At 42.3% G+C, this 12,228-nt stretch overlaps 1 protein-coding gene across 4 annotated transcripts in view; it reads left to right on the top strand.

Moving 5' to 3' along the window:
* Positions 1 to 1,354: 1,354 nt before the first annotated feature.
* Positions 1,355 to 12,228, top strand: part of LOC112229768 (semaphorin-6D) — a 137,390-nt gene continuing 126,516 nt past the window's right edge. For 3 of the 4 annotated variants that reach the window (XM_024395794.2, XM_024395791.2, XM_024395792.2), the window contains exons 1-2: positions 1,355 to 1,552; positions 8,122 to 8,191. The gene's annotated coding sequence lies outside the window, so the exon portion shown is untranslated. The remainder of the gene's footprint in view (positions 1,553 to 8,121; positions 8,192 to 12,228) is intronic. The other variant, XM_024395793.2, reaches the window with a different exon arrangement.

Genomic DNA, 12,228 nt, shown 5'->3' with positions numbered 1-12,228 from the left:
TTATGGTCTGGTGGCTTTGACAAAACACAGTCATCTCTCTCCTGTCACTGATACCATTAGCGGCGCCTGCAAATGGCTCTCCTACCTTATTGGCACTTGTGTTAAATTTACATTCACAAACATGTCCATCAGTCTGGATAACTCAATTATGAAATGGACGCTGATCCTACATGCTTGGGTTAACAATGCAATACAAACACTGCATCGGGGTCCACATAACAACATTCCCTTTTCATGAATAGACAGCACCATGGAGAGAGGAAGGGGAAATCAACATCATAAGACTACGGTATAATCATTTAACAGTAGCTTTGACTTCGACAAATAAACCAATATTTCCCAGGATACAACATTTCTCATAATAAATAGGCCTATCTTTTTAAAACTTTTTTCTACATAGTGTGGCTCTGGTAAAAAAATAAAAAAATAAAACAGAGGTATTTGTCTCACTCTGGATAAACCGCGTCTTTACATGTAATTACTCTGGAGAAAAGACAATGACATTTGAATGATTAACTTTTGTTGAAATTATCGGCTGACTTTGAATGCCACAAAGTGGGTTCAGCATGGGGCTAAAGGGCACGTCATTTCTTGCTGTTTCACCAGAGGTTGTTGGGAAATGGAAAATGGAGGTGGCAGGAAAATCAGCCGGGGACATTGGGACATTGATCCCTGAGATTGAATTGGGAGTTGAGCGGTGGGCTCTAAATGCTTTGATTGCTGGAAAAACAAGGTCTGGGACTATAGTTTAAAATGTAGAATAATACCACTTAATGACTCAGTTCTCAAGGTGTGTGCCTAAGTGTTCGATAAAAACCCTCCAAGTGAGACTATGCAAGGCCTCACATATATTCATGGCATAGGGAGAGAATGTGTTATGGTCGAAGTAGATTGGATTTGCATTTGATCAAAAGAGAAGCGAGAAAGCCATGTCAAACACTATGCAATGCACAATTAGGCATTTTTCTTCTGTCTAATATTGTTGCTGGTTATTCCTACTTGCTTGCAACTATCCTTATTCTTATCATATCATAATAAGATGACATGGTATATCATAGTTCATGCTTATCATAATAAGATGCTTAATGTTTGAGTTCATTATTTACCCTATTGTTGATTTCACACACACACACTCACGCGGAGAGAGAGAGATAATTCGAAACAGTGTTAAAAAGAAAGGGAAAAACCATTCTGAGAACCATTTTATGTTTACTGTCTGGACTGGGGTCTGAAGTCTGGACCGTGGTTTGAACGGTGTGGGAGGTGCCAGCTGCGTAGTCTACCGTGCTGCGACCCTTAATTGGCCGTAAGGGTCTTTCATGCAAACGAGGAGGGTGTGTCCTGGACGAGACGACAGTCGCGCGCCTGGGTAGATCTCCGCCTGTTTCAGTGTATAGTCAATGCAAACTCAACAGCGTGCGTCTTGGGAATTACGACGTTCTAGGAGTGAAATAGTGATTATTTTCAGACTGTTACCTCTTCGTCAATACACTTGCTGAATTTTGGACTATTTCCCTCGGAAATATCTCGCGGAATTTATTTTGGAGATAAGGTAAATTGCTTGTTGTCGCCCCTGTGCGGTATATGTTGCAGACAATCTGCATCTGCTCCCTCTGTATATTTGGTTTGGTTCAAATGTTTGAAAAGTCAGTCCTCTTGCGGACCATTATGTTGTATGTTCTGGGTTGTCGGTCTTTGCAAACCCACTGAACTGAATTTGCGAAGTAAATGTCGACAACCTTCATCCCACGACTTGGCGACATGACTGCGACTTTCTGGTTTGACAGGTCTGAGATCTCAATTAAAGAGCTGTCACACAAGGTGTCAAATTAAACATTTGAATGAGAAAAACATTGCATTTATTCTAGTGACGATTTGTAGCATGCATCCTTTATTGTTATGCTACATGGTAGCCTATTTTATTAGGTTAGTATTTTCCAGGTTGTATATATATTTTTCTAGGGCACTTGATAACTTGCCAGATTGATGGTCACTATTGTAGTTTGTGATTATAATTTATGTCAAATTATTTCTCCAGCTAGTTTAAAGGGTGCGGGGTCATAGTCATAGTTGCCCATAAAGGTCCGTCGCATCATTCTACCCCAAGTCATCAATGAATATCGATGGGGGCAACTTCACAGGGTTGTCAGTGCACGATAAATAGAATTGACACAATATCGAAAGCGTCAGCTGTGTAATGTTGCTTTAGCCTATAAAGTCGTCAACTTGAAGTGACGTATAGGCCTATCTATAATTTTAGTGAATTGTAGACAATAATAATTCCTTATATTTAGGCTTTCAAAGCCTACCTCTCGTTTTAGTGAATTGTAGTCAATAGCCATTCCTTATTTTGAGGCTTTCAAAGTTTATCATATTAGTTATGAAATGCTTTGTGCAGGTTATGTAAATGATGTTGTAGTTGTATCTTTAAAAAAACGATCGTTTATTTATATATATATATATATATATAAATTCTAGTCATAGTCATACGCCTACCATTTAAAAAAAACTAACTTGATATATTTTTTTATAAAAATCCTGTTTAAACACACAGACGGGTGGTAACAATAATGTTATTACACAAGACAACCATAGGAAAGATTTTCTACTGAACCCCCGGTTGCCATGCGCCTATTATTTCCCCTGAAATCTCTGCCGGGGACTCGCCTTTTGTCCTAATCCGTTTCCCTCACCGTACTGGTTCACAATCAAAATACCGGATTTAGCGATTTAGTACTCCGTGACGTCTGGCCATCTGCAATTGCCTGCGAAAACACAGTCCAAAATTAGCACGTTTTTATGCATGTATTCAAACAATGCCTTCACGCGGTAACAGATTGTATGACAATTGTTTTGGCAGATAAGGGGCAATATAATCGAATTTGCTTGCTCTCTTCAGGTGGTTAATTGACTTGCGCATTGTCGCATTCCCGCAAATATTTTTAGCATCTTTTGTCTTCACGCTATTATGCCAATGCTTCAAATCATCTGTCTTGCATTTGGGCATAGGCCTACATAAATATATTATGCAATTGTAACATGGAAAGACTTATTTCAAGCTCAACAAAGTTCAGTGTAAATGAAGTAGACTGCAAGCTACTAAATGAATGCTCACTTACACATAATTCTGCAGTTGGCAACCTGAAGTAGAAGAGAAATGTTATCTTTGGACAGAGCTATCTGAAACATTTATGCACTGTTAAAATTGTATAAGATCTTCTAGGCTTCAATGCACTCGGGCTACTGTAATGGACCACACTGCCCATTCTCTGGAGGAGAGAGCAATCATGTGTCAACCCCATGCCTAGCCATCATATCTCACCTAAATTTAGCCATCATACCTCACCTCAGCATAGCCATCATATCTCACCTCAGCAGGATGCTGTGTTGGAGCCAGCAGCCTGTGCTGTGTGTTTGTGTGTGAATTATACCGTGACATCCTTGGGGGGGGGGACTTTATTTGTTTCATGGGACCATCCTATTTGGGCCTAATAGGAAAGGCATGTCATTAAATGGTAAACATGTGGCATGAAGTCATGATGTTTTCATCTGATTGTCAAACAAACCACTACCTGCACAAGTTCATCCACTCCAAAATACTTCCAGCATCTGAACAGTGTACTGGGCACACGCCCATTTGATGACTAGAAAGAGACATTGGTTACAAAACAACAAGTCAAGTGACATTCTGCGATTTTCATTAGACCTACACTCATGTAGCCCGAATTAGTTGATATGTTTTTGTAAAAAGTCAAGTTGAGAAACCTGAAAAGGGACTGAAATACGGGACTGTCCCAGGATGACAAGTGCAGCCACATGGGAAATGTATTTTTTAAACCATGTCAGAGATGTAGGGGTGTTTGTTTAATTTAGAATAAACTTTTATTTTAATATTTATCACTGTAGCAGTAAATTGCATTATTTGGAGACCCCTCCCCAAAGATGGACTTTGCATTTAGATTCCTCTTTCATTCAGGGGGGTTTAGGCCCTGTAATTCGCTGTGTGTGTGTGTGTGTGTGCGTGCGTGTAAATGAAAGCACAGTTTCATTTTTGGCTTGCATGTGTGTGCATATGTATTCCTTGTGTGCGTGTCACCTGGTGCATGACTGATGAAGTTACTGATGCTGTGAATCGGTGGCCTTGCTCTACTAAGATCCCTCCATCACTGCCACAGCATGTCGGTGGGCCTACCAGAAATCTCTCCCTTACCAGGTCTCTACCCTACAGCTCAGCACCATCACGGTAGACCTCAGGTGCTCAGGCAGTTGATTTGTAGATCAGTGAATCAGTGTTGTGAACAGCTGATCTAACTGAACTGAAGCCAGTTTTCTGGCACTCGCTCTAGGTTTTGGCGACAGCCTTAATTGGCTAACTGGTAATTAGGAGTTTGGGTTCACAACCTCAAGGGTGTCGTTAACTGGCGCCACAACAAAACGATCGGTGTCGTTGCATCATCGAACCACATCTCTTTTTTTTTGTTATAAAGGAAAATGGGCCTCAAAGATTTTACCTCACTTAAAAGAGAATTCAAGGCCTCTCTTGTGGCGCAATGGTCTAAGGCCGTTACCGGTAGACCCATGAGGCGGCGCACAATTTGGCCCAGCGTCGCACGGGTTTGAGGAGTGTTTGGCCTGCTGTGATTTCCTTGTCCCATCGCGCTCTAGAGACTCCTTGTGGCGGGCCGGGCACCTGCTACTGTATCTGACTTTGGTTGACAGTTGTACGGTGTTTCCTCAGACACATTGTTGTGGCTGGCTTCCGGGTTAAGTGAGCAGTGTGTCAAGAAGCAGTGCGCCTTGGCAAGGCCGTGTTTCGGAGGACGCATGGCTCTCGACCTTCACTTCTCCCAAGTCCGTACAGGAGTTGCAGCGACGGGACAAGACTGTAACTACAAATTGGATACCACAAAAAAAAAAAAAAAGAGAAAGTGTACTTGACAGTTGTCTGTAGTTGGTGTTACGTCGATCCCGTTCCCCCTTAGTGAGAGTTGTCTCTTTAGCGTGTGGCTTCATTAATTTCAACATCTCTATCTCGCTGGCAATTAATAGGTTTCCAGATGGCTCGAGCTATTATACCTCTGCTTGTGTGTAATGTTTGCATCTATTTAGTGGGCTTTTGTTGACAGATAACTTCATGTAGCTGGAAATCAGTGTTGTGTATGTAGCTGTATTTGAGCACACGGATCATGCCATATTCTGTCTTCGCTAATGTTTAAACATGGCTCCGACAAAGGTTGAAAAACATCAGTACTGCATTGAATGTGTTTGCACGTACACAAAGTCTAGGCCTAATCAGCATGGAACCTCTACAGTGTTTTGTCTGCGTGGTTATAAAAGCATTAACATGCACAGTTGTATCTGCCTGCCTGAATATCCAGCACACAACCTAAACAGGCTTATCGCAGCTTGGATGTGAAACCACCCCTCTGAGTGCAGTGCCGTCTCCCCGTCCCTCTGCTGTGACTGAGGGTGACACAGTGGGAGTGGTGAGGTTACGGCTGGAGAGCCGTAGCACCATGACAGGGGAACTGGATCTAGCCAGTTGCGTTGTTGACATGGCGCTTGTCGATTTGTGATGAGTGAATTAGAAGAGCAGGATGTGGGATGTTCTCAGAGTGGGAAGCTTCTGGTGAGATTGTGTATATGTGTTCTGTGAGTCTATGTATTTGTGTGTGAGGGTGAAAGATATAACAATGCTTGTGTTGTATTCGATTTATGGCATGTGTAGCTTGGATGAGTAGCTTGTGTGTGTGTGTGTGTGTGTGTGTGTGTGTGTGTGTGTGTGTGTGTGTGTGTGCGTGTGTGTGTATACACTGCTCAAAAAAATAAAGGGAACACTAAAATAACACATCCTAGATCTGAATGAATGAAATATTCTTATTAAATATTTTTTCTTTACATAGTTGAATGTGCTGACAAAAATATCACACGAAAATGATCAATGGAAATCAAATTTATCAACCCATGGAGGGCTGGATTTGGAGTCACACTCAAAATTAAAGTGGAAAACCACACTACAGGCTGATCCAACTTTGATGTAATGTCCTTAAAACAAGTCAAAATGAGGTTCAGTAGTGTGTGTGGCCTCCACATGCCTGTATGACTGCCCTACAACGCCTGGGCATGCTCCTGATGAGGTGGCGGATGGTCTCCTGAGGGATCTCCTCCCAGACCTGGACTAAAGCATCCGCCAACTCCTGGACAGTCTGTGGTGCAACGTAGCTTTGGTGGATGAGGCGAGACATGATGTCCCAGATGTGCTCAATTGGATTCAGGTCTGCGGAACGGGCGGGCCAGTCCATAGTATCAATGCCTTTCTCTTGCAGGAACTGCTGACACACTCCAGCCACATGAGGTCTAGCATTGTCTTGCATTAGGAGGAACCCAGGGCCAACCGCACCAGCATATGGTCTCACAAGGGGTCTGAGGATCTCATCTCGGTACCTAATGGCAGTCAGGCTACCTCTGGCAAGCACATAGAGAGCTGTGCGGGCCCCAAAGAAATGCCACCCCACACCATGACTGACCCACCACCAAACCGGTCATGCTGGAGGATGTTGCAGAAAGCAGAACGTTCTCCACGGCGTCTTCAGACTCTGTCACGTCTGTCACATGTGCTCAGTGTGAACCTGCTTTCATCTGTGAAGAGCACAGGGAGCCAGTGGCGAATTTGCCAATCTTGGTGTTCTCTGGCAAATGCCAAACGTCCTGCACGGTGTTGGGCTGTAAGCACAACCCCCACCTGTGGACGTCGGGCCCTCATACCACCCGCATGGAGTCTGTTTCTGACCGTTTGAGCAGACACATGCACATTTGTGGCCTGCTGGAGGTCATTTTGCAGGGCTCTGGCAGTGCTCCTCCTGCTCCTCCTTGCACAAAGGCGGAGGTAGCGGTCCTGCTGCTGGGTTGTTGCTCTCCTACGGCCTCCTTCACGTCTCCTGATGTACTGGCCTGTCTCCTGGAAGCGCCTCCATGCTCTGGACACTACCCTGACAGACACAGCAAACCTGCTTGCCACAGCTCGCATTGATGTGCCATCCTGGATGAGCTGCACTACCTGAGCCACTTGTGTGGGTTGTAGACTCCGTCTCATGCTACCACTAGAGTGAAAGCACCGCCAGCATTCAAAAGTGACCAAAACATCAGCCAGGAAGCATAGGAACTGAGAAGTGGTCTGTGGTCACCACCTGCAGAACCACTCCTTTATTAGGGGTGTCTTGCTAATTGTCTATAATTTCCACCTGTCTATTCCATTTGCACAACAGCATGTGAAATGTATTGTCAATCAATGTTGCTTCCTAAGTGGACAGTTTGATTTCACAGAAGTGTGATGACTTGGAGTTACATTGTGTTGTTTAAGTGTTCCCTTTATTTTTTTGAGCAGTGTATGTAATATATATATATTTTTTATGATATTTAACTTGGCAAGTCAGTTAAGAACAAATTCTTATTTACAATGACAACCTACCAGAAGGCAAATGGCCTCCTGCTGGGATGGGGGTTGGGATTAAAAATATAGGACTAAACACACATCATGACAAGAGAGACAACACAACACTACCTAAGACGACAACATAGCATGGCAGCAACACAACATGACAACAACTTGGTAGCAGCACAACATGGTAGCAGCACAAAACATAGTACAAACATTTTTGGGCACAGACAACTGAACAAAGGGCAAGAAGGTAGAGACAACAATGCATCATGCGAAGCAGCCACAACTATTATAGTGTGGTCACTAAGAAGTGAGCACAGGCCTGTGTGATTGTCATTCCGCCTGATGTACAGTTGCTTTGTGCGCATGGGTCTTTTTGGCCTAGTATCTGTATCAATCTGTTACGTCTAGTATGTTGCTCCACTCTGTAACTCCAGAGGATCTGTAAAAGTCCCACTTCTGTAAAAGTCCCACGTCATTAGTAGCCTCAACATTCACCAGCCGAGTTGGGTTCTGCTCACCAGCCCATGATGGCTAAAAATGACCCCGCCATCGTAGCTTTTTTCCATTTCATTCAAAGATTGTGTCCCCCTCACTGATGGCCTGCAGACGCAGAAGCACCCTGAGAAATGGGCTGTTTTGTCGAGGGTGTGATTTTTATTTCCTGGCTGTCTCTTTTCCAGACTTTGGCTCCTGAATTGTGTCGCCGGTGGAGAGGTCCTCAAAGGCCCATCGCTCCTAATGCCCCCAGAGGTAATGAGTGCTGAAATAGCCTTCCCCTTCAAGTGCCTCTAGTATCTGCTCCTCGTTCTTATCTTACTTCATGTTTTCTCCTCTCTTTGTCTCCTTTCCCTCTCTCCTCTAAAGATGGGGGTAAATCGATACAGTAACAGTGCCTTCAGAATGTATTCATACGCCTTGACTTATTCCTCATGTTGTTGTGTTACAGCCTGAATTCAAAATTTATTATATATATATTTTTCTTCCCAATCTACACACAATACCCCATAATGACAAAGTGAAAACATGTTTTTAGTCAATTTTATTTGAGATGAATTACAGATCTAATTTACATAAGTATTCACACCTGAGTCAATACTTTGTAGAAGCACCTTTGGTGGTGATTGCAGCTTTGAGTTGTCTTGGGTATGCTTTGCACATCTGGATTTGGGGATTTTCTCCTATTCTTCCTTGCAGATTTTCTCAAGCTCTTACATTTGATGGGAAGCGGCGGTGAACAGCAATCTTCAAGTCTTTCCACAGATTTGAAATGAGATTCAAGTATGGGCTTTGGCTGGGCCACTCAAGAGATTTCACATTCTTGTTCTAAAGCCATTCCAGCATTGCTTTGGCTGTATGCTTGGGGTCGTTGTCCTGTTGGAACATACAGTTGAAGTCGGAAGTTTACATACACCTTAGCCAAATACATTTAAACTCAGTTTTTCACAATCCCTGACATTTAATCCGAGTAAAAATTCCCTGTCTTACGTCAGTTAGGATCACCACTTTATTTTAAGAATGTGACATTTCAGAATAATAGTAGAGAATGATTTATTTCAGCTTTGGTTTCTTTCATCGCATTCACCTTGGGTCAGAAGTTTACAAACACGCAATTAGTATTTGGTAGCAATGCCTTTAAATTGTTTAACTTGGGTAAAACATTTCAGGTAGCCTTCCTCAAGCTTTCCACAATAAGTTGGGTGAATTCTGTCCCATTCCTCCTGACAAAGCAGGTGTAACTGAGTCAGGTTTGTAGGCCTCCTTGCTCGCACACACTTTTTCAGTTCTGCACACATTTTCTATAGAATTGAGGTCTTTGTGATGGCCACTCCAATACCTGAACTTTGTTGTCCTTAAGCCATTGTGCCACAACTTTGAAATTATACTTGGGGTCATTGTCCATTTCGAAGACCCATTTGCGACAAAGCTTTAACTTCCTGACTGACGTCTTGATGTTGCTTCACTATATCCACATAATTTCCCACCCCATGATGCCATCTATTTTCTGAAGTGCACCAGTCCCTGCAGCAAAGCACCCCCACAACATGATGCTGTCACCCCCATGCTTCACGGTTGGGATGATGTTCTTCGGCTTGCAAGCATCCCCCTTTTTCCTCCAAACGTAACAATGGTCATTATGGCCAAACAGTTCTATTTTTGTTTCATCAGACCAGAGGACATTTCTCCAAAAAGTACGATCTTTGTCCCCATGTGCAGTTGCAAACTGTATTCTGGCTTTTTTTATGGTGGTTTTGGAGCAGTGGCTTCTTCCTTGCTGAGCGGCCTTTCAGGTTATGTCGATACAGGAATTGTTTTACTGTGGATATAGATGCTTTTGTACCAGCATCTTCCAGCATCTTCACAAGGTCCTTTGCTGTTGTTCTGGGATTGACTTGCACTTTTCGCACCAAAGTACGTTCATCTCTAGGAGACAGAACGCACTTCCTTCCTGAGCGGTATGACGGCTGCGTGGTCCCATGGTGTTTATACTTGCATACTATTGTTTATACAGATGAACGTGGTACCTTCAGGTGTTGTGCAGGTCTACAATTTTTTTTCTGAGGTCTTGGCTGATATCTTTTGATTTTCCCATGATGTCAAGCAAAGAGGCACTGAGTTTGAAGGTAGGCCTTGAAATGGATCCACAGGTACACCTCCAATTGACTCAAATGATGTCAATTAGCCTATCAGAAGCTTCTAAAGCTATGACATTTTCTGGAATTTTCCAAGCTGTTTAAAGGCACAGTCAATTTAGTGTATGTAAACTTCTGATCCACTGGAATTGTGATACAGTGAATTATAAGTTAAATAATTTATCTGTAAACAATTGTTGGAAAAATTGCATGCACAAAGTAATGTTCTAACCGACTTGCCAAAACTATAGTTTGTTAACAATACATTTGTGGAGTGGTTGAAAAATGAGTTTTAATGACTCCAACCTAAGTGTATGTAAATTTCCAACTTCAACTGTATACTTGGGCAAGGGTATAAAACGTCTTCTTCTTTTTAATTAGTGAGCCGAACTGTTTTCAGCACTTTTTTATTTCCATGACTGATCAAAACAAATGTTATTATGCTCTTTCTTGTCTCTCTGCAGCAGACATATACATCAAATTGCAATAAAATCTCAGTTTTGAATCGCAATACATTTAGAACCGTGAGAATCACAATACATAAAGACTATCGTGTTATTATTGTATCACGAGTTCTCTGGAATTTAACCAGCCCTACTCTTTAGTTTTTATTAAACCCTCCACCACCCCCCCTCTTCGGAGGACAAATATCATCGTTTTTTTTACACCTTTATTTGCTACATATACATATATTTTTACATTTGACATACTTTTATATAAAGCAGTCACATAACAATAATACATTACCAAACATCAGCTCTTTAATCCCACCCCCTCAGCCACTCTCAGCCCATCCCACCTATCACCATAGACCACCCTCGTTTGGTTTCTATGTGCCATAAATCTTTCAATTGTGCTGTGATGTTTGACAAAAAGTTTGAACCTTTCTAATCGTGTATTATCCACAGATTGTGAGCTGAAGATGAAAACCTTTCCTATGAGTATTATTATATTATTTATTGACTGACAGCCCTACCTCTTCTCACATCATAAACTTTTATCTCTCCTCTTCTTCTCTTGTCCCACCAGCTTTTCAATCTATCTCCAAATTTCTCCCACAATTTCCTAATCTCTTCCACTCTATTCTATTGCCCTATTATTGGTTCTGTCCACACAGATCCATAACACTATTTTTATTGCATTACGTGGGAGGAACAGAAAGCCAGATCTTTATAGTGTTTTGCTTTTAGCATTGCTATAAGCCTGTATTTGGTAAGAGATGATAGTTTGTCCAATTCGGCAGCAACGGGTCTCTGCCCAGTGTAAAGTCATGTCAGAGTATATAAATACCATGATGCAATTGCCTCCTGTAGAAATTAAGGATCTGTGAAATGCTGCTCCGTCGTCATGGTCGGGGGATTTCTGTTGACGCCTAGTGTTGTAGCTCAGCGGTAATCTCCACATGCCTGTGTAGACTCCCCATGATCCTCCCTGCTGCATGCGATGAAAACATTTCTGCAAATCTATCGGAAGACTTCTTTCACAGTTTGCCACTCACTAGCTAGCTTTGACTTAATGTCGCGATCCACGAACCCAGCACACTCTCCCCAAATGACTTAATTAACCTTTTCACGTGTGAGTTTCAAACATCTCTAACGGTCGCCCCAGTGTGAGTTTTTTTAATGTGCTTAATGTCAGAATGCACTCACTGTTCCAAAACCAAGGCAAAAGGATCTATAGGCTATGATACAACTTGTCAACAAGTTTTATTTTCGAACAACAGTTTGAGGTGTGTTCCGCCTCCTCGTTAATTCACACAGAAGTAGCCTATTTAACTATTGCGGACAATTTATGTTTGAGGATTTACTGAGCTGTCTTTGACGACAGCCCAAGCACTTCCCCAGTGTTTCCCGAAAACAAGTACGCAGGCATTTGCGCATCTCCAGTCAGAACATAACTTGCACAAACTTTTTCCCCCTGGCACATTTTCCGGCTGGTGTCCGGCATTGCCTTCTTGTTGTTTTCCTTGCTAATAATAACTTTGGACATGTGTGTGTTCCTATCAAAGTAAGTACCTTATCATGTTATCATTATAGTTTCTGTATATCGTGTTGTTTCTACTGTAGCACACCGTAAGTATGTATGGAGCATCATGTATTTACTGTTTCATTCACATGTTTTCAAGTACTGGTGACAAATCATGCATTCTGGTTCTTG

The sequence above is a fragment of the Oncorhynchus tshawytscha genome, linkage group LG31 (genome assembly GCF_018296145.1).
Source record: "Oncorhynchus tshawytscha isolate Ot180627B linkage group LG31, Otsh_v2.0, whole genome shotgun sequence".
NCBI lineage: Eukaryota > Metazoa > Chordata > Actinopteri > Salmoniformes > Salmonidae > Oncorhynchus > Oncorhynchus tshawytscha.
The sequence above is the reverse complement of the archived record's forward strand: the minus strand, read 5'-3'. Positions and strand labels throughout refer to the sequence as shown.